The following is a 20608-nucleotide window of genomic DNA, read 5'->3' on the forward strand; positions in this document are numbered from 1 at the left end:
TGGACATCCAAGTGGATTACTGGTGCTCCCATGGCTAGGGTGGGTCTAGTGTTAGCAGCTGCAGGCTTTGCAAGTCTAAGCATGCAGAGGTGCAGCTGGGGTATGGGCTGATTCCGTAGCACCAAGGGGTAGAACTATGGTGGGTTGCAGTGCCTGACCAACATATTTGTGCTGGTGGCTTTGTGAGCACGGAGCCTAAGGGACATCCAGGTTGGTTGCCAGAATTCCCACAGCTGAGGTGGGACCAAGGGCAGTATACTTTGTGAGCATGCATGGGTGATAGGCAACCCTAGAGAGCACACTTCCAGGTGGAAAGCTCTTATGAAGGAATACTCAGTGGCTCCTCTTGCAGTGGAAGTACTCCAGTACCACCGACCTCAAACTGCAGCTCAGAAACAGATCTGAGAGCTAATACTTCAACAAATAAGGAGCACACCCTGCCCCTGCTGTGACAACCACAGAGCAAAGAGGAGGCCCCACTCAACATCCAGTGCAGGCTGTCGTCACCACAACACCAATCAAGCCCCCTATGAAGGAGACAACACTCAGCACACACTGAGGAAAGATGTGGAAGGCATCCATACTAAAAACAGTCTTCACACCAAAAATATAAGACTCATGCAGGTTACACAGGGATGCTCCCACACCCTCAAGAACACAGTAGGTAAATTCAGAGTCAGAGAAATATAAGAAAAATGAAGAAGCAGAGGAACCAGTCTCAATTAAAAGAACAAGAGAAATCCCCAGAAAGAACAAACAGTGAAACAGACCTCTCCAGCCTACTGGATCACAAGTTCAAAATGGAGGTAATAAAAATACTGAAGGAATTAAGAAAGTCTATAGATAGAAATGCAGATCACGGTAACAAGGAGCTAGAAACTATAAAGAGGAGTCAAGAAAAATTAGAAAATTCATCTGCTGAGACAAAAGCCAAGCTAAAGGCAATAAATAGCAAACTAGATAATATAGAACAATGAATAAGTGATCTGGAAGATAAAATAATGGAAATCACCCAATGAGAACAGCTGACAGAAAGACAAATGAAAAAAAAAAAATGAAAGCATTGTGAGACCTATGGGACAATATAAAGCAAGCCAATCTATGCATAATAGTGATCCCAGAAGGAGAAGAAAGAGAAAAGGGGATCAAAAATGTATTTGCAAAAATTATGGCTGAAAACTTCCCAAACCTAAAGAAGGAAACAGATATCCAGGTACAGGAAGCACAGAGGGTCCAAAACAAGATGAATCCAAACAAACCTACACCAAGACATATTATAATTAAAATGGCAAAAGTTGAAGGTAAAGAGAAGATTCTAAAGGCAGCAAGAGAAAAACAAAGAGTTAGTCACAAGGGAATCCCCTTAAGGCTATAAGCTGATTTCTCTACAGAACCATTGCAAGAGAGAAGTGGCAAGATATATTCAAAGTCCTGAAAGGGAAAAACCTGCAACCTAGGATACTCTGCCCAGCAAGATTATCATTTAGAATAGAAGGAGAGATAAAGAATTTCTCAGACAAGCAAAAACTAAAAGAAGGGGAATGTAAAAAAACAATCCCTTTAAAAATCGTATCCAAAAAAATAAAATACTTATGAATAAGCCTGACTGAGGAGGTGAAAACTTATATGCTGAGAACTATAAAACATTAATAAAGGAAACTGAAGATGATTTAAAGAAATGGAAAGATATCCCATGCTCTTGGACTGGAAGAATTAAAATAGTTAAAATGACCATACTACCCAAAGCAATCTACAGATTTAATGCAATCCCTATCAAATTACCCATGACATTTTTCACAGAACTGGAACAAATAATCCTAAAATTTATATGGAACCATAAAAGACCCAGAATTGCCAAAGCAATCCTGAGGAAAAAGAATGAAGTAGGAGGCATAACCCTCCCAGACTTCAGACAATACTACAAAGCTCCAGTAATCAAAACACCATGTTACTGGCACAAAAACAGACATATGGATCAATGGAGCAGAATAGAGAGCCCAGAAATAAACCCACACACCTATGGTCAATTAATCTTCGATAAAGAAGGCAAGAATATACAGTGGAGAAAAGAGTCTCTTCAGTAAGTGGTGCTGGGAAAGCTGGACAGCCGCATGTAAATCAACGAAGTTAGAACACATCCTCACACCATAACAAAAATAAACTCAAAATGACTTAAAGACTTAAATATAAGACAGGGCACTATAAAACTCCTAGAAGAGAACATAGGCAAAACATTCTCTGACATAAATCATAGCAATGTTTTCTTGGTCAGTCTCCCAAGGCAACAGAAATAAAAGCAAAATTAAACAAATGGGACCTAATCAAACTTATAAGCTTTGCACAGCAAAGGAAACCATAAACAAAATGAAAAGTCAACCTACACACTGGCAGAAAATATATGCAAATGATGCAACTGACAAGGGATTAATTTCCAAACTATACAAGCAGATCATACAACTCAACAGAAAAACAAACAACGCAATCAAAAAATGGACAGAAGACCTAAACAGACATTTCTCCAAAGTAGACATATAGACGGCCAACAGCACATGAAAAGACGTTCAACATCACTAATTATTAGAGAAATGCAAATCAAAATTACGAGATCTTACCTCACACCAGTCAGAATGGCCATCATCTTAAAAGTCTACAAATAACAAATGCTGGAGAGGGTGTGGAGAAAAGGGAATCTTCCTACACTGTTGGTGGGAAAGTAAATTGGTGCAGCCACTATGGAGAACAGTATGGAGGTTCCTTAAAAAACTAAAAATAGAGTTACCATATGATCCAGCAATCCCACTACTAGGTATATATCCAGAAAAGATGAAAACACTAATGTGGAAAGATACACTCACCCCAGTGATCATAGCAGCACTATTTACAACAGCCAAGAAACGGAGGAAACGGAAGTGTCCACTGATGGATGAATGGATAAAGAAGATGTGGTATATATATATATATATATATATATATACACATATATACACACACACATACACACACACACATACATACACACACACAGATACACAATGGAATATTACTCAGCCATTAAAAAGAATGAAATAATGCCATTTATAGCAACATGGATGGACCTAGAAATGATCATACTAAGTGAAGTAAGCCCAACAGAGAAATACAAATATCATATATCACTTATATGTGGAATCTAAAATATGATACAAATGAACTTATTTTCAAAACAGAAATGGACTCACTGACATAGAAAACAAACATATGGTTACCAAAGGGGAAAGGGGGTGGAAGAGGGATAAAGCAGGAGTTTGGGATTAGCAGATACAAACTACTATATATAAAATAGATAAACAACAAGGATTTATTGTATAGCACAGGGAACTATATCTTGTAATCACCTATAATGGAAAAGACTATGAAAAAGAATATATATATATATATATATATATATATATATATATATATATATATATATATATATATATATGTAACTGAATCACTTTGTTACACACCAGGAACTAACACAACATTGTAAATCAACTGTACATCATTAAAAATAAAATAAATTTAATTTTAAAAACTTTCAAATATAGCATTGATCCAATACCTACACTGAGTTGAAAAACATCTTCTACCTCTCATATCCCTGAGCTAAAAATATATTTTCCCTCCATGGGTAGTTTTCCATTGTTTGTTTCAGTTAAGGGAATGTTCTTCCTCCTGCTAAAAATCAATATTTGCTATCAATATAATTGAAGAATCATTCAAACATTCAAAGTTTAATATGTTCATAAGGGTAAATGATATTTATTAATATTTATTTTTAAATGCTTATTTTGTTGGACAGAAATGAGAGTTATCTAATAGTTAAATTTACAAACATCTGAAATTCACTATTAATTTATTTAGCTTTCAAAGTGTTTTCCCCTAGTATCTTAAAGTCATTACAGGGCCATCTGAAGTACTTTTTACATTTTATCCAAATAATTCCTATGTACATTTACTTTAAAAAATAAATACATACTGGGAGTCAGAAGACCTGAGTTCTATTTTTGATGTCACTGTGATCTCTAGAAGATAGTAAACTGCTGGTTTAATTTTTCATCTTTTGAGGATGCTATATGAATGATTAAAATTGGCTTTGAACTTTTCTCTGCTGATGTCACCAGAATTACAGTAAAGCAAGAATTTTTTTTTTTTATTTTGCTTTGGGTTTTTTTGATTTTGGTTTTTGTCTTTAACCACTGTTCACTACTGGGTTATGGAGAAGACATAGTCTACAACAAAAATCCTCATATAAGAGTCTTCTCAGTCAAGTCACCACTTCAGTTATTACCCTGCCCTAGATAACGTCAGAAAGATGAGAGCTTTACAAAAACACGGGCTCTGTCAACCTCCACCCTCTCCTTTGTCAAGAATTTCAGAGTGCATGCAGAACTGACAAGCTCACCTGGAGTTCACAAAGCTAAATTCTGGGAAGGACTCACTAGGAATTATTATGACACCTGGGGAACAAAATTTCCTATCACCTGGTGGTCTAGATAATATCACTCTGCTGGGATGTCTCCAAGGGCAACAGTTATAAAGCTCTGGATAATCAGGTAACAATTAGACACTCTGAAATTCTGCCAGAGCTAGCTTCTACTGGAAGAAGAAGAAAATTTAATTTCAATAGAAATTTTTTTTTGCACTTCAAACGAACCAAGCAAATATTTACTTGTTACTAACTCTGTGCCAGGAACCAGGCCAGGTGTGGGGACATAAAGAATGATGGTATAGTCTTTACCCAAAGGAGATCATATTATAATTGAGAGACTAATGGAAAACAAATATTGATAAAGCTGTTTTATTCCTATCTACATTTGGAACCAATATAGGTGGAGAAATTAATTCTCACAGGCAACTGAAGAGTGTAGATGTTATAGTTTAGAAGGTAGGATGGACCAAATCATGAAGAAAGTGGAACGTCACATCAATAATCATCAATAGGAACAGTCATTTGAATTTTAAAAGAATGACTTGGATGGAAGCATGGAAAATGGAGTGAGATGGAGGAGAGACACCAGGGGCAGGGAGATCAATGGCAGGGCTTAATGACCAATTGGACACAGGAGGTGAAGAAGGGAGAGGAATTTAATAAAACTGGGACTTTTCTGATAACCTATATAAAATAGCATATTTTGTCATTCACTATCCCTTTACTCTGCTTTATTTTTTTTCCCATAGAGCTTGACACTAACACACACACATGCACACGTGCGTGCACACACACCCCCCTGTGTGTTTTACCTAGTGCCCATTTCACCAGTACAATATAAGATTCATAAGGAAAGGGATTTCGCTGTGTTTACTGTTATATCCCCAGTGCCGACCACCAAAACCTACTTATGAAAGGATGAATTAAATGGCTAACTTAAGAGAATAAGTGACTTGCAATATCATCAACTAGGATAGGAAATATAGAAGGAATGGCAGGTTTGTGAGACTTGTGACAGATTCAGTTTGAGGCATGATGATTTTGAGGTGGAACTTCGAGGTAGAATATATGGTCTGGAACTTGATAGAGAAGATGGGGCTACAGATTGATAGTTGGAGGTCATGGGTGCTCGGGTATCAGTAAAAGAACAAATTTCTAACTGAGGAGACGTGATGTACTGTGTGTGGATCTCAGAGTTTTGTGTGACTTCTGGCCGTCAGAACTATCATCTTAATTATCTGCCTCTGGTTCACAGAATTTGTAGGTATGCTTTACAGATGTAAAGGCCATTGGGAATGCTGTTCCTGTGGCCACACCTAACACATACCTGCCTGGCTATCCCTGTCTACTCTGTCATTGACTCCAGTTTACTTTGGAGGTGACAACTTATATATATTTTCAATTCTTTGGACAGATTTAATATGGTTGGCTGAGCATGTCTGCTCTCTTCCCATAAGCCACTTGAAATAACTGCTCCATTCCCTAAACACAAAACACACACAAACACACACACATGCGTGTGATAAACCTAGAAACTAACAATGAATACAACAGGAATAAGTAATTTGAAAGCTCATAAAAGATGTAATGGCAATGAAGATGTTCTACAGTTCAGTATTTAAGACTATTTGGCAGGCAGTCATGACATTCCTTATTATTGAGTGTCAACTAGTAGAGGTCATATATTTTTGTTCTTTAAAACAGCAAGGGCATGATGGCCTGTAATAAGTATAACCCATGTCATCTCCCTTCTCATTTCCCAATGTCACTTTAATTAAAAATTACCTGGATGAGATAAGACAGCTCTCAATTTGACTGCCATTCTGCATGTATCTTGAGTTCTCACACTTTTCACAGCAATTTGATGTTTCACATGTTTCATGCGAAAAATAAACTATAGTATAATTTACTCCATTGGTTTTTAAGCAAATCTGAAGGATACAGTGTAGTAACAAGCATTAACAGTTGGATACAGAGTATATCAAATGTAATATTTGTTATAGGCTAAGACTCATCTGTCAAGGTTCAAATTGGATGAATTATATTATTCAGTTATTAAATACTTTCATTACATTTCATTTAAAATGTAATTATTGTTTCTATGACTTTCAAAATATACTTTCCCAATGACCTTCATTCAGGATTGTGCTCCTTTCAGGAAATGTTGTGACTTTAGGATAGCCACCTCTGTACTTAGATAGAACAGTAGTAGTTCTGAATCAGACACCTCTGACTGTCTTAACTGACTCCTTCCTTCAAAAGACATGGCTGAACTCCTAGACTGTGCCCCCTCCAGCACCACTTTTGCTGCATTTGTCAGACTGGCTGAAGTCTGAGTTAAAGGTCCAGGCTTGGAGTCTCACATGCTGTTTCCCTCCCTAACTTCTGGGTTTGGATGAAATGCTACACCATGCAGAATGGAATCTAGCCTCCTGAGTGGCCACTGAAAGGCTTGATGACACCACACGTGTAATATGGTGAGTTAGCTTTCCATGGGGGTGAACCTTGACTTACAGGAAATAGGAGGCGGGGATGGGGGGTGGGAAGTCAGGCAGGTAGCATCTTCCTACCATGGAATAGTCTGAGATGGAATTCTTTCTTGCAGCCCTTCTGGAAGAGTCCAATGTGCCAAGCAATGACCAGCCTTTTCTTTATCTTTTTTTGAAGTTTTGTATGAAGTGGTAGCCAGCCTGGTAACACATTATATCACTTTGCCTTGGTTATTTTTCCCCTCACACTCACTGTTTTCAATTTTCACCTCCTGTTATGCGCTGAATTGTGTCCCCTGCCCCAGTCTAAAATTCATAGGTTGAAGCCCTATGACCAATGTGACTGTATTTAGAGACAGGGCCTTTAGGGAGATAAGTAAGGTTAAATGAGATTATAAGGGTGGGTCCCTAATCCAATAAGGTTGGTGGCCTTTTATGATGAGGAAGAACAGAGCAGCCAAGATGGCAAAATAGAAAAACCCTGAGCTTACTTCCTCTCACAAGCACACAAAAATCACAACTATCTGCAGAACAATCATCGATGCAAAAGCCCACCAGAAAAGATCTTCTACAATTAAAGACATAAAGAAGGAACCACGGGACTTCCCTGGTGGTGCAGTGGTTAAGAATCCACCTGCCAGTGCAGGGGACACAGGTCCAAGCCCTGGTCCAGGAAGATCCCAGATGCCGTGGAGCAACTAAGCCCGTGCGCCACAACTACTGAGCCTGCGCTCTAGAGCCCATGAGCCACAACTACTGAAGCCCGCACACCTAGAGCCTGTGCTCCACAACAAGAGAAGCCACCGCAATGAGAAGCCCGCACACTGCAATGAAGAGTAGCCCCTGCTTGCTGTGACTAGAGGAAGCCCGTGCACAGCAACGAAGACCCAATGCAGCCAAAAATAAATACATAAAACAAAGAAATTTAAAAAAAAAGAAGAAGGAACCACAACGACACAGGTAGGAGGGGTGGACTCACGATATAATTAAATCTCATTCCCTCTGTGTGGGCAACTCACAAACTGGAGAATAATAATATTGCAGAGGTTCTTCAATGGAAGTGAGAGTTCTGAGCCCCATGTCAAGCTCCCCGTGTCAGGTTCAGCACCAGGAAGAGGAGCCCCCAGAGCATTTGGCTTTGAAGGCCAGGGGGGCTTAATTGCAGGAGCCCCACAGGACTGGGGGAAATAGAGACTTCACTCTTAAAGGGGGCATGCAAAATCCCATATGCACTGGGACCCCGGGCTAGGTAATTTGATAGAAGCCTGGGCCAGACCTACCTGCTGGTCTTGGAGAGTTTTCTAGAGAGGCAGGGAGCAGCTATGGCTCACCCTGGGGGCATAGACACTGGTGGCAGACATACTGGGGGACACTCAAACACCTGAACACTGCTGTTGGTGGCTACCATCTTGGTTCATTAATGCCAAGACCTGGCCCCACCCAACAGCCTATAGGCACAAGTGCTGGGACACCTCAGGCCAAATAACTAACTGGGTGGGGACACAGCACTAACCATCAGCAGATAGGCTGCCTAAAGACTTCCTGAGCCCACAGCCATCTCTAGAAATACCCTTAGACATGACCCTGCCCACCAGTGGGCCAAGATCCAACTCCACCCACCAGTGGGCAGGCACTGGCCTTCCTACCAGCAAGCCTGCACTAGCCTCTAGACCAGCTTCACTCAGAGGGCAGACACCAGCAGCAGAAAACTATGATCCCACAGCCTGCAGACTGAGCCTACCAGCAGCAAGCCAGAGCCTACCCTGGAACCAGCTGAACCCCGGCCCTGCCCATTAGCAGGTCAGTGCAATCTCTGGAACATCCTGGACCCCATACACAACTGTGTCAGGAAATTTCCCCCTCCCAACAATCTGAAACAAGCTCTGGGATCCCTAGGCCTGCAGCCAGATTCCAGGAACCAGATCTGCCTGCAAGTAGTTTGGCACTAACTGCAGGATCTGGCTTCACCTGCAAGTGGGTGGGCAACCACCCCAGTCTTTTGGACCCTGACTCTGCCCACCACTGAGCCAACACTAGCCCTGGGGCCACCTAGGGTTCTGCAACCAGCTGCCTTGTAACCAGGCACCACTAAACAGCAGCCAACAGCATCCACAGAAGGCAGGGCCTGGCAACCAACTGGACTAGGGGCCAACCAAACCTACCAGACCGCCCACATAGTCAGCCTAACACAACAGAAGGACCCATGCAGCCCTCTTAGGGGGAACCACCAAGCATATAGCTTGGGTAATGAGATGGGAGTGCACTGCTGGGATGCATAGGACATCTCCTATAAAAGGCCACTTCTCCAAGGTTGAGAAACGTGACTAATCTACCACATATATAAAATACAAATAGCAACTCAGAAAAAATGAGGTGACAGAGGACTATGTTTCAGACAAAGGAATAAGATAAAACCTCAGAAGAAGAACCAAGTGAAGTGGAGATAGGCAATCTACCTGAGAAAGAGTTCAGAGTAATGGGCCCACAGAGCCTACATAGGGAGCACTCCGAGAGCATATAGCTCTGGTGACCAGAGGGGAGTGCACTGCTGAAATGCATAGGACATCTCCTACAAATGGCCACTCATCAAGATTGGGAAAAGTAACCAACCTATAGAAATAAAAACAGAGAATTAGGCAAAATGAGGCAACAGAGAAATATGTTCCAAACAAAGGAATAAGATAAAACCCCAGAAGAAGAACTAAGAGAAATGGAGCTAGGTAATCAACACAATAAAAAGTTCAAAAGTACTGATCATAAAGATGTTCGAGGGACTTCCCTGGTGGTCCAGTGGTTAAAACTCCACACTTCCACTGCAAAGTGCGCATGTTCAATCCCTAGTCAGGGAACTAAGATCCCACATGCTGCATGGCATAGGCAAAAAAACAAAAAAACAAAAAAACAGAAAGATGCTCAAAGAACTTGGGAGAAGAATAAACAAATACAGTGAGAAGTTTAACAAAAAGGAAAAATAAAGAAAGATGAAATGGAGCTTAAGAATACAATAAGTGAAATAAAAACTACACTAGAAAGAATGAACAGTAGATTAGATGATACAGAGGAATGGATCAACAAACTAAAAGAGAGAGTAGTTGAAATCACTCGAACTGAACAGAAAAAAAGAAAAATGAATAAAAAGAGATGACGACAGCTTAAGAGACCTCTGGTACAATATCAGGCATACTAACATTCATATTATAGGGGTCCCAGAAGGAGAAGAGAGAGAAAGGGGCAGATAACATATTTGAAGACATAACAGCTGAAAACTTCCCTAACCTGGGAAAGGAAACAGACGTTCGGGTCCAGAAATCACAGAGTCCCAAACAGGATCAACTGACAGAGGACCATACTAAGATACATTGTAATTAAAACGGCAGAAATTAAAGAGAGAATATTAAAAATAGCAAGAGAAAAAACAACAAATTACATACAAGGGAACTCCCCTAAGACTATCAACTGACTTTTCAGCAGAAACTCTGCAGGCCAGAAGGGAGTGATATGATATATTTAAAGTGATGAAACAAAAAACCTATGACCAAGAATACTCTACCCCTCAAGGCTATCATTCAGATTTGAAAGGGAGATCAAAAGTTTTACAAACAAGCAAAAGCTAAAAGAGTTCATCACCTTGAAACAGCCTTACAAGAAATGTTAAAGGAACTTCTCTAAGCAGGAAAGAAAAGGCCACAACTAGAAACATGAAAATTATGAAAGGAAAAATCTCATTGGTAATGACAAATGTACAGTAGTGGTAGTAAATCAATTACTTATAAAGCTAGTAGGAACGTTAAAAGACAAAAGTAGTAAAATCATCTATATCCACAATAAGTAGTTAAGGAATACACAAAACAAAAGGATGTAAAACATGATGTCAAAAACAGTAAACATGAGGACTGGGAGTAAAAATCCCAGGTTTTAAAAATGTGTTTGAACTTGAGAGATTGGCAACTTAAAACAATCAGGTAAATATATAGATTGCTATATATAAACCTCATGGTAACCACAAATCAAAAATCTATAATAATACACACACCAAAAAAAGGGGAAGAAATCCAAACATAACTCTAAAGATAGTCATCAAATCACAAGGAAAGAGAGCAAAAGAAGAAGAAAGGAACAAAAAAGAACTACAAAAATAACCCCCGTACAATTAACAAAATTGCAATAAGTACATACCTATCAATAATCACTTTACATGTAAATGGACTAAATGCTCCAATCAAAAGGCAGAGTGGGGCTTCCCTGGTGGCGCAGTGGTTGAGAATCTGCCTGCCAATGCAGGGGACACAGGTTCGAGCCCTGGTCTGGGAAGATCCCACATGCCGTGGAGCAACTAGGTCCATGAGCCACAATTACTGAGCCTGCGTGTCTGGAGCCTGTGCTCTGCAACAAGAGAGGCCGCGAAAGTGAGAGGCCTGCGCACCGCGATGAAGAGTGGCCCCCACTTGCCGTAACTAGAGAAAGCCCTCGCACAGAAACAAAGACCCAACACAGCCATAAATAAATAAATAAATTAATTAAATTTAAAAATAAAAGAGTGGCTGAATAGATACAAAACAAGACGCAAATATATGCTCTCTACAAGAGATCTAAAGACACACACGAACTGAAAGTGAGGGAATGAAAAAAGCTATTTCATGCAAATGGAAACAAAAAGGAAGCCAGGGTGTAGCAATACTTATTTCAGACAAGATAGATCATAACAAGAGACAAAGAAGGGCATTACAGAATGATAAGGGGATCAATCTAAGAAGAAAATATGATAATTTTAAATATATATGCACCCAACATAAGAGTACCTAAATACATAAACCAAATATTAACAGACATAAAAAGAGAAATTGACAATAACACAGTAATAATGGGGGAATTTAAAACCCTGCTTACATCAATGGACAGATCATCTAGATAAAAAATCAATAAGGAAACACTGACCTAAAACAGCACATTAGACAAAGTGAACTTAACAAGTATACATAGAACATTCCATCCAAAAGCAGCAGAATACACATTCTTTTCAAGTGTCCATGTAATGTTCTCCAGGATAGGTCATATTGTAGGCCACAAAACAAGTCTCAGTAAGTTTAAAAAGATTGACATCCTATCAAGCAACTTTTCTGACCACAACACTGTGAGACTAGAAATCAACTTCAAGAAAAAAGACTGCAAAAGACATAAACATGTGGAGGCTAAATAATACGCTACTAAACAACCAACTTGTCACTGAAGAAACTGAAGATGACACAAACTGATGGAAAGATATATCATGCTCATGGATTGGGAGAATTAATATTGTTAAAAATGACCATACTACCCAAGGCAATCTACAGATTCAATGCAATCCCTATCAAAATACTAATGGCATTTTTCACAGAACTAGAACAAATAATTTAAAAAAATTTCTGGAAACACAAAAGACTCCAAATAGCCAAAACAATATTGAGAAAGAAGAACAAAGCTGGAGAGATCACAATCTCTGGTTTTAAACTATACTACAAAGCTCCAGTAATCCAAACAGCATGGTACTGGCACAAAAACAGACATATAAATTAGTAGAAAAGAAAAGACAGCCCAGAAATGAACCCACAGTTATATGGGCAATTAATCTACAACAAAGGAGGAAAGAATATACAATGGGGAAAAGACAGTTTCTTCAATAAATGGTGTTGGGAAAATTGGTCAGTTACATGCAAAAGAAGCAAACTGGACAACTCACACCATGCACAAAAATAAACTCAAATGCATTAAAGATATAAATGTAAGACCTGTAACCATAAAACTTCTAAAAGTGGGCTTCCCTGGTGGCGCAGTGGTTGAGAGTCTGCCTGCCAATGCAGGGGACACGGGTTCGGGCCCTGGTCTGGGAAGATCCCACATGCCGCTGAGCGGCTGGGCCCGTGGGCCACAGCTACTGAGCCTGCGCGTCTGGAGCCTGTGCTCCGCAACAGGAGAGGCCGCAATAATGAGAGGCCCACGCACCGCGATGAAGAGTGGCCCCCACTTGCCGCAACTAGAGAAAGCCCTCACACAGAAACGAAGACCCAACACAGCCATAAATAAATAAATAAATAAATAAAGTGTATAACTTTAAAAAAAAAAAACTTCTAAAAGAAAAAGTAAGAAGTATACTCTTTGACATTGGTCTTAGTAATATTGTTTTTGAATATGTCTCCACAGGCAAGGGAAACAAAAGCAAAAATAAACAAATGGGACTACATCAAATTAAAAACTTTTCACATAAGGAAACTATCAACTAAATGAAAAGGCCGCCTACTAAATGGGAGAAGATACTTGCAAATGACATACAGTAAGTCCCCTACATACAAGCCTTCAAGTTTTGAACTTTCAAAGGTGTGAATGTGCGTTCCATCAACATCAGGCATGAGTGAAACTGCAGCTTGCCCTCAGTCTTCTACTGCTGACGATCCTTCAGCTCTACCCTCTCCCACCTCCTCCCCCTCTTCCAGTCAGTAACTCTTCTTGCCTGTTCCCTCGATGCCAGCTGTTGTACTGTACTACTGTACTTTTCAAGGAAACATACTGTAAGATTAAAAATGTTTTCTTTATTTTTTTTGTTTGTTTTTTATGTATTATTTGTGTGAAAGGTACTATAAACCTATTATAGTACAGTACTATATAGCCGATTGTGTTAGTTGGGTACCTAGGCTAATTTTGCTGGACTTACGAACAAATTGGGCTTATGAATGCACTCTCAGAAAGGAACTTGTTTGTAAGCAGGGGACTTACTGTAGCTGATAAGGGGTTGATATCCAAAATATACAAAGAATTCATACAACTCAACATCAAAAAAACAACCCAATTAAAAAATGGACAGAGGATCTGAATAGACATTTTTCCAAAGAAAATATGCAGATGGCCAACAGACACATGAAAAGATGCTCAACATCACTAATCATCAGGGAAATGCAAACCAAAATCACAATGAAATATCCCCTTTATATCTGTCAGAATGACTATTATCAGAAAGACAACAAGTAACAAGTATTGGCAAGGATTGGAAAAAAGAACCCTTGTGCACTGTTGGTAGGAATGTAAATTGGTGTAGCCACTATGGAAAACATTATGGAAATTGCTCAAAAAATTAAAAATAGAACTACCATATGATCCAGTAATTCCACTTCTGGATATTTATCCAAAGCAAATAAAAACAGTAATTAGAAAAGATATATGCAACCCTATGTTCATAGCAGCATCATTTACAATAGCTAAGATATGGAAGCAACCTAAGTGCCCATCAACAGATGAATGGATACACACATACACACACACACACACACACACACACACACAGTGGAATATTACTCAGCCATAAAAAGAATGAAACCTTGCCATTTGTGATAACATGGATGGTCTAGAGGGTATTATGCTAAGTGAAATAAGTCAGAGAAAGACAAATTATGATATCACTTACATGTGGAATCTAAAAAACAAAACAAATGAACAAACATAACAGAGTCATAGATACAGAGAACAAACATGTCGTTGCCAAGGGGAGGAGTTGAGGGGGAGATAAGACATAGGTGAGGGGGACTGAGGTACACATTTCTAGTTACAAAATAAATGAGTCATGGGTATGAAATGTACAGTGTGGGGAAAATAGTAAACAATTATGTAATATCTTTGTATGGTGACAGATGGTAACTAGACTTATCGTGGTGATCAATTTGAAATGTATAGAAATATTGATTCACTATGTTATATATCAGGAATTAACATAGTGTTGTAGGTCAATTATACTTCAAAAGCAAACAAACAGACTCATGGAAAAAGAGATCAGATTTGTGGTTACTAGAGGCACGGGTGTGGGTGGGGTATTGGGTGAAGGCAGTCAAAAGTTACAAAACTTCCAGTCCTAAGATAAATAAGTACTAGAGATGTAATGTACAACGTGATAAAGATAATTAACACTGCTGTACTATACATATCAAAGTTGTTAAGAGAGTAATCCTAAGAGTTCTCATCATAAGGAAAAAAATGTTTTTTTCCCTATTTCTTTAATTTTGTGTTTATATGAGATGATGGATACTCATTAAACTTACCATGATAATCATTTCATGATGTATGTAAGTCAAATCACTATGCTGGACACCTAAACTTATACAGTACTCTATGTCATTTATATCTCAATACAACTGGAAAAAAATTAAATTCTAAAAAACTTGTTTGTATTAGTCAATATTGTGTAGGTTAGCATTCTCGAAGTGTGGTCTGGGGACATTTTCCGTGGGTCTATGAGGTCAGTTTCAAAATCAATGATTAAATGCTAAAATGTTATTTGCCTTTTTCATTCTCAATCTCTTATGAGTGTATTGTGGAGTTTTCCAGAATGTGATACTGCAGCTCTTTGAATGCAGAAGCAGACCCCAAAATCCAGCTTTATTCTGCTTAGCCAGACATTAAAGAGATTTGTAAAAACTGAAACAGTGCTACTCTTCTCACAGCTATTTTTTTGTTCTAGAAAATATATTTTTCATTAAGATATTACTATGCTAATGTATAATGGATTCATTTACATATTTTTAAAATTTCTCAGTTTTAATATCTAAAACAGTAAATATCAATATATAGAACCCACATAAACAAAAGCCCACTGAGGTCCTGTTTTAAAATGTTGGCTTTATTATTACTTAGGTATGGTTAGGTCAATAGACCAGGAGATGACTGTCACTAAAGGGAAGTCTGTTCCCAAGAGTAGGAGGCCTGCCATGTCACACAGGGCCGCACAGGGCCACCCGGGAAGCACTAGTCAGTCAGAAGGTTGAAGGAGTGAGGGGAAAGCATGGGTGAGAGCCTTATTGTGGTTTTCGCAGAAAGGAACAGGCAAGGCAGGGTAAGCAGGTTTAGGGTTGGCTAGTTTGAATAATTTCAGCAGGCTCTTAGGTGTAGGGGCTGTCCTAGGGTTTCCTGGATCTGGCCCTGAGGTGACCAGGACAGGTGAGCACAGGCATACCTCGGAGATACTGCTGGTTTGGTTCCAGACTATTGCAATAAAGCAAATGGGGCAATAAGGCAAGTCACACGAATTTTTTGGTTTCCAGTACATATAAACATTATGTTTACACTATGCTGTAGTCTATTAAGTGTGCAATAGCATTATGTCTAAGAAAACAATGTACATATCTTAATTAAAAACTAATGCTGCTGGAAAAATGGCACCAATAGACTTGCTCAATGCAGGTTTTTCACAAGTCTTCAATCTGTAAAAAATGCAGTATCTGTGAAGTGCAGTAAAACAACATATCGCTGTATTGGCCCAAAGTATAAGAGCCCTGTGAGAGCTGGGTAAAGGGGGTGGTAATGGGGGCGGAGGGGTATGGTTTTGGATTGGTTAGCTTGCACATGAAAGGTATATTCACAAGGGGGGAGTTTGTCATCTCTAGGAATTAGCTAGTCCTCAAAGGAGCAGTCTCTCCTGCACTAGCAAGGTCCCAGCTGCCAGAGCATTGAGAAGACAGAAAGTAAAGAAACACAGTCAATACAGGTCCTTAATAGTTTTTAAGAGTGTAAAGAGTGTAGAGATGTTCAGAGACCAAAGAGTTTGAGGACTTCTTGGCTAGGTTATGCACAGTAAAAAAGAAGCCCCAAATCTCAACGTCTTACAGCAAAGAGGGTTGTTCGTTGCTCAAGTGAAGTCTTCACACTTCTGATAGGGGGCATACAGTCATCCCTGGGGATCCTTGGGGGATCTGTTCCAGGACCCCCAAAGGATATCAAGCTCTACGGGTGCTCAAGTCCCTTGTATTAAATGGTGTGGTACAGTCGGCCTTCTGTATCCGAGGATATGGAACCCACAGATGCAGAGGGCCTCCTATACAAAGAATAACAGAACATTTTAAAAAAAGTCATAATTTCAGAACAAAAAATCATTTAAATTGAATTACTTTAGTTTAATGAGAAACTCCCTATATTATCCTTATTTGCTCAACTTTTTATCATGAATTAGTGAGATTTCATCACTACTTAGGAAGAGTTCAGGGACTGGTGCTTGGAAATTTCTGACATCTAGGACAATTATGGATGGAAATGACATGAAGGAGAGGAAAGACCTTACCTTGTTTATATGCTGAAAGGACCCAGCAGAGAGGGGGAAGGCTGAACATACTGGAAAAAGAGACACCTGAGAGAACTCCTGGAGGGGGTGCAAGAGCAAAGGAGGGAGCGGTCTGAAAGAGGAGAGAGAGAGGAACCTCTCCTTCGAAAACTGGTTGGATAGGAGGAGAGGCTTCCCTTGAAGATAAGTTAGTTGAGGGAAGGAGGGAAGCTGCAAGAGTCCACCCCTAACGGCACTGATTTTGTCTATGAATCACAGGTGAGTTTACTGCTGGAGGTGAGCGGGGCAGGGAAGGTGGAGGGTTTAGGCCCATTGCAGGGCCTGGTGAAGGGAGCCGACGAAGCACAAACAACAGGAGATGAAGCAGAACCGAAGGCCCAGCTGAGTTTAGACCTTAAACCGTAACAGCATGAAACACACGGCAGCCTACCTTTCCTAACTCAGCTTCCTAACCCTGGCATTGAGTAGAGGTGGGGTTGGGGTGGGTGTAGGGAACTGATGTTTACTGAAAGGCTGTGTAGGGTGATGGTTAAGGGCACGGCCTTTGAAGTCAGCTGGCCTGAGTCAAAATCCTGTCACTTTCCTATTCAGTAAAATGGGGCCAATAATAGTCTTGTGGTGTTGTTTTACGTGGGTAACAGTGGTTTTGTGGAGTTGTTTCGAGGGCTAAATGACTATATATATGCTGTGGATTTTCTTTCCACATCCCTGCTTCTGGGGGTTAAGGGACCCACCTAGGTTTCCTGATTAGGTGAGTGTAGGACTCTTGAAAAGGGACCGTTGGGCTGCACCCCGCAGGCTTGTAAGCCCAGTGTTTGCCCAGCTTGAAGACCGTAGAAGGACCCCAGAATCAGTGACGGAGACATCAATGGTGTTCATGGATAGGAGGATCTTACCTGTGGGAAGCGAGGTCCGGGCGTGACTCCCCACCCTGTGGGGCAGACAGCGGCCGTCTTCACTACCACGGGGAGAGGGAGGTTACCAGTTACAGGGGGAATTGACGTCAGCGTGGCTCATCGGTTACCAGGGAAACCAGCATGGGAGCCTGCCCCTCACCGCCCCTTTGATGAGCCAGCAAGGTGCGGACGTTCTGATCTAATGAGCGTTCCCAGCTGGGCCGGGGCGAGCATGCAGCCATGTACTGAGGAGGGAAGGTCAGTCAGGTGAGTAGGGGTCGGTGAGGCAGGGACTGGTCAGGCAGGGGACGCACAGCGAGCAAGGGAGCCGCCATCGTGGGGGGCTGACCATACAGGGACAACCCAGCTCCTCCGCCCTCCCTGCCCGTTTCCTTTGAGGCCCCTCCTCCGTGGTCCCCATGATCCTTTCTGCTTGTGGTGGGGAACGGAAGGCAGGTATACCTGGTTCTCCCCTGTTTTGTTTCCAAAGTATACTTTGGCATAATCTCTAGGCCCTACTTTCTTCAGGCCTTTAGTTTTATATCTCAGTTACCTGTTTTAGAAGTAAACTACACCCCGCCTCTCATTTGTGTTTTACTCTAATAATCCTAGCCTACCTATTCATCCACTTGCCCTCCAGAGAAGGACCTCTGGATCGCAGGGGGAGGTCACATATGTGGAAGAGGCAAAAGATAAAGGCATAAAAATATGTTTTAGGACATCTCTTCTTACCTACTAACTCCCTTAATTCTCCTGTGGGTAGATGTCTTCATCCCCCGAAAATACCCACCGCCGATGCTCAGAGGGGTCAGTAATGTGGGCAGAGTTACTTACGCAGCTGTTTACTGTCAGAGCAATAAAACAATTCTACGCCTGTGCTCTTCCACTTGGCGCTCTGCCCTGCCTCAAACCAAGGGCTGCACTGGTCCCGTGGCGGCCTGAGGGCTGGAGGCCTCGGAGGACTGGGGTGAGGGAGGCGTAGGTGCTGGTGGGAGACTAAAGAGCCTAGGCGAGAAGAGAAAGAGGGGCTCTATGCGCAGAGAAGCGGGGGCTGATGAACAGGGAGAGAAGGAAGACGCGGAGGAGCTGGAATCGCAGTGAAAGGGATGAGCAGGTGGGGAGGGGAAAGGAGGGATGACTTGTGGAACAATGGGAGGTGAAGCTGACGGTTTTACGGGGTTCACTTCCAGGTGATGACGAGTAGCCACAGGACTACTGAAGAGAAGCTGAACACCACTGGTGTGGAGGACACGAAGAAGCGTGAGTTCCAGCTGCTTGAGTGAAAGTTGAAAAACAGATCTGATGTCAGAGTCCTTTACAGATGCTTGAGGAGTGAGCTTGTGGTTGAAAACAGAGCAGGCAGGGGCCCGGGTAGCAGAGGCCCGGAGCTGGTGCAAGGCACGAGCCTCCCGGGAAGAGGGGCTGCAGAGGTAGAAAGAACCCTGGTTTTTAACTGTAGCACGTGGCAGTTCTCATCCATGACTCTGCATGGTCCTCCCAGCAATCCCATGAGATGCATACGGGGCAGGAAATAGACCTTCTCCGCGAAAACCAGCTGCGAAGCATCGGCACTGGGACGCAGACCACGTCTCCTGACTTGATCCACGCTGTCTGTAGTTTCCCATGAGAGTCCTGATCCTCTGCGTACTATTCACAGTAGGAGATCAACCTCTTAGAGAGAAAACTTATAGTCTCTACATAGAAATGAAAGAACTTTTCTCTAAGTTTTCTTCACCCCAGACTCTATGTTAAAAATCTTCAGGCTGTAAATTGTGAGAAAGAGCTGTTGGACTGTCAGGAATTGGTGCAGGTGAGGTTCTTATGGTGCCATCTAGTGTCCGTGATTGGACTTACAAAACTTTGGCTATAAGTATTCTGAAAAATAATTTATTTAAGGAAATAGCAAGTAACTGATTAATTTTGCAAAAGAATAGACATTAAAACACCTAATATTTTCCTCTCCCTGCCGGGAAGATTTATTAACCTGCCCTCTTGATCACCCCGAGAGTTAGACCAATGCAGTGAATTACTTCATTGCATAACACAGAAATTATGACCTAGTGAAGTCCAAGGTTACCTTATTTTCTTTTCACTATACCAGTTCATCCAAGACCTTAAAGATCATGAAGCTTGGTGCTAGAAGTGTCTGAGGCATTCAGGTCTTCATTCAGTAGAATGAGGTATACAGCAGTGCTTCACAAACTATAAAATGTTAAGCAGAAGTATTATATAGAGCTATTATTTCACACATACGATTCCATACCCTTGACACACCTCCCTTCTAAGCCTCATAACATATTTATAAGATAAGAGTTGCTATCTAGACTTTACATCTGAAGAAGCTGAGGCTCAGAGATGTTATATGACTTGCCCAAGGTCATAGAGCTAGTTTTCTCTTTGCTGTACTACATTGCCACTATGACACTGATATAAGGAATTAATATGAATTTATTCAGCAGAAATTTATTAATGCTCACTAGTACCATCCGTTGGGTTAGGAACAAGGTATATAAAGATTTATGACTGTTGGGAACTGAATGTTTGTGTCCAACTAAAATTCGTATGTTGAAGCCCTAGCCCCTAATATGACATATTTGGAGGTAGGGGCTTTGTGGAAGTAAAGTTAAATGAGGTTATAAGGGTAGGGTCCTGATCCAATAGGATTACGTCCTTAAGGATAGGAAGAGAGACCAGATCC

General features: G+C 40.9%; 1 long non-coding RNA gene across 1 annotated transcript in view; it reads right to left on the reverse strand.

Annotated features, from left to right (window-relative positions):
* The window catches only part of LOC309654299, a 32819-nt gene extending 12895 nt beyond the window's left edge, over positions 1–19924 (reverse strand). Inside the window, exons 1-2 of the long non-coding RNA XR_014260116.1 lie at positions 18643–19924; positions 17911–18155 (exon numbers count right to left, since the gene is read on the reverse strand). This is a non-coding gene — a long non-coding RNA (uncharacterized lncRNA). The remainder of the gene's footprint in view (positions 1–17910; positions 18156–18642) is intronic.
* Positions 19925–20608: the final 684 nt, after the last annotated feature.

The sequence above is a fragment of the Balaenoptera physalus genome (genome assembly GCF_965194825.1).
Source record: "Balaenoptera physalus genome assembly, contig: HAP1_SCAFFOLD_2537, whole genome shotgun sequence".
Taxonomy (NCBI): Eukaryota; Metazoa; Chordata; class Mammalia; order Artiodactyla; family Balaenopteridae; genus Balaenoptera; species Balaenoptera physalus.